Source organism: Otolemur garnettii, unplaced genomic scaffold (genome assembly GCF_000181295.1).
Source record: "Otolemur garnettii isolate 467f Iridium unplaced genomic scaffold, OtoGar3 scaffold00013, whole genome shotgun sequence".
Lineage (NCBI taxonomy): Eukaryota > Metazoa > Chordata > Mammalia > Primates > Galagidae > Otolemur > Otolemur garnettii.
Window position 1 is genome coordinate 13,339,114 of NW_003852408.1, and position 3,006 is coordinate 13,342,119.

Sequence of the window (3,006 nt, forward strand, 5' to 3'; positions counted from 1 at the left end):
TGACATACTACAAGGAAGCCCCCACACTCAGAGTTCAGGAACTTTTGGTTCCCAGTCCCTGTTGCTAATGTCCATAGCTGTATGGGCTGGCAAAATTCTTAAGGATTATACAAGGTCCTTAGATACAGGGGGAAAGGTAGGAAGAGAAGGGCACCCACACTTTGGAAGGAATGAGGTTCCCTAGTTGCTGTGACCCCTGGAAGCTGCTATAGGATACTCTAGTCAGGGCTCCTTATTGCTCCATGTTTCTTCCTTGTTCTCTGGGCCCAGGTCTCAGAAAATCCCACCATGAGGGGAAATGTCTAGTGAGGAGAGGGTATGAGGCAGCTTGTCAGAGTGTGAGGGGAGGGACATTAGGGAATCCCTCGTATCTGAGGAATGAGAAGTCTATCTTCCTTTTCTTTCATCCCAGGACCCACTGAGGAATACTTTTTCTCCTGAGACTTTCATTATGGTGCTGTTTTCTGTGTCCCCTCAGTTCTGAGGCTTCATTTCTCTACCCTTGCCCATGGGAAGTCATTAGGTAACACCAAAGTATTCTAGTGAAGAGCTAAGCCCCACCCTCACTCAGTTTCTCTAACTGAAGCCCAACAGATTTTGCTAGCCTTCCACCCTACAGGCTCCTTTGAATGAGTGCTAGCCCCCGGCACCCAGCTCTCATGGGTTCTGGAGAATCTGGGCTAGCCTACTAGGGGAACCCGGAAGAGACGGAAGAACTCCAGGGTGTGGGGAACACACAGCCATTGACTCACCTGGGAAGATTGTGCCAGGATTACCTGCCCTGCTGGGCCAAGGGCCAGTAGTTAAGGGAGCATGCAGTGCCACACTCTTCCTCCCTCCCCCACTTTGGGGCCAAAAACAGTAGCAGGGTTAAAATTGGGGAGTAGGACTCGGGGGCTGCTGAGAGTCCCTTCTGAAATCTGGGTGTTGTATTTACTTTTTCATATTGGCAGCTGGAAGGGGAAGCCCATCCCAGCTCGGCATTGTTGTCTAACATGGTTAATCAGATCCTATAATCCTGCTGTGGAAATATTGGGCCTCACTCAGAACAATAGAGACCAAGAATATTGTGGTTAAATTTCAACCAACTGCCTCCCTGGCCTGTTTGCCTAACCCCTACCCCCCTGTTCTGGGCCAGAGTCCTCCCAGCTTTATGGACCCCTGATAGGATCGAGGGCCAGTCAGAAATGGGTGACAAGAGAGGGGGAATGGAGTAGGGGAAGGGTAATCCTCTTGACTGGCACTCCATCCTGCCTTCCCCTCCCACCTCAGACCTTGAAAAGTGATCGGGGGTAGGGAGAAGGGTTGAGGCTGGTAGGGAAGCACCACAGTGGGTGGGTCTCCACTCAGGGGTCAAGAGCAGTACTGATGGGAATTCTGGGTGATAAGGAGGTTCCTTACTCAAGACAGAAGCAGCCAAATGCCACATGAGAAGGAGAGACTGGCAGTTTCATTAATTATTGTTACCTGGTGCTTTCAGGGCACAAAGCAATACCAATTGGTCCTGTGTTACATATGGGAGGAATGGGAATGCACTAGTTGGCTGGTAATAAACATTTTCAGTTTCATTAATAACCTAACAGCAATATCAATAATAATAGAGGGATGATAGATGAAGGTGATATTGATGATCCAACCACCAATTTGAGTGGCTTTCTGGTAGTGGTAATGTCCATTGTGTCATTCTCTTAAATAGGTATGAATTAAATGTGGCAGGATAATTTACATAATTAGAATAGCAAGACAAAGGGAATAATCTTTTGAGAAGGAAAAGCTGTATTGTGGTATTTTGTCTGAATTGTGCTAAAGGGGAAATTTAATATAGTGATATGTTCAGCAAAAAGCAGAGAAGATTCATCTTACCCAGGCATGGTGTGTGCGAAGTGGCTGACTTTGAGTTTGTAATTGGCTGCTGTGCACCCAGGATGCACTGGGCACAAGGTGCAGCCACACTGCTTTTGGAGGTGTCACTAGTCAATGAGGTGAAGTGTAGTGAGGCCCCACTACTAGCACTGTGGACTATTGAACGGTCAAAGTGTATGTGCGTTTTTAGGATGTGAAGAATGGAAATAGCAGAACCGTGCCAAACGAAACTATTTACTTAATCTTTTCATATAGGGTGGGGGTGGAGCAACAGCAGATAATACTTGAAGACATTTTTCACCTAGACTGCTACGTGACTGTTAAGGCTCTGGCATGGCCCCTGCAGGTCACTCATCAAAGCTATTCTGAAGCACGGACTGCTTGGTGGGAACTGAGCTTCACAGCAGATAGGCAGCTGGGAAACATTTCCTGGGAGTGAGAATCTAAGAGGCATGCATGCTGTGGATGGCAATCTCAAAAAATAACCTAATGGCAGTCATCAAATGGAATAGAAGCAGGTAGAGAAACTGATATAAAAATGATCTAAAGACAGTGGACAATAGTTCAATGGTTAAGCACCTTGGATAATTAACATGAAGAATTCCACAGGAAGACAACCCTCACTGGAATCTCTAGAGAATGGGCCATTTACCGACCTGAAAAAGGGATCTAGGAAGCCAACACTAGTTGGTTAAACCTCAGGTTGTTCATAGACTTGAATTACAAATAGAAAAATCCAACAGGAAAACATTCCAGATGTCGAAGAAATGACACAGGCTTGTAAGAGATATGTTGGGAATGAGATAGAGAAACCCATATTTAACAAAAGACAAGAAGCATTAAATAGGCATTAACTCAAGTCATATTTATGAGTGCTTATCCACTAGCATCCCCATCCCCACCAATGGGGGCGTTATGCTCAGTGGATGGATGCAAGGACATACTCCCTGTTTTCAATAAGCCTACAGTCTAAAGTTGATATTTAAAGGATAGTGTTTCCCTCCAATTTTTTCAGGTGTATGAAATAGTGAGAGCCATGACAATGTGTCTCTCTTTGTTTTTCAAGTTTAAAGAATCATATGTATAAATGTTTTGTTACCTACTTTTACTTGGCTCGGCGCCTATAGCTCAACCGGCTAAGGC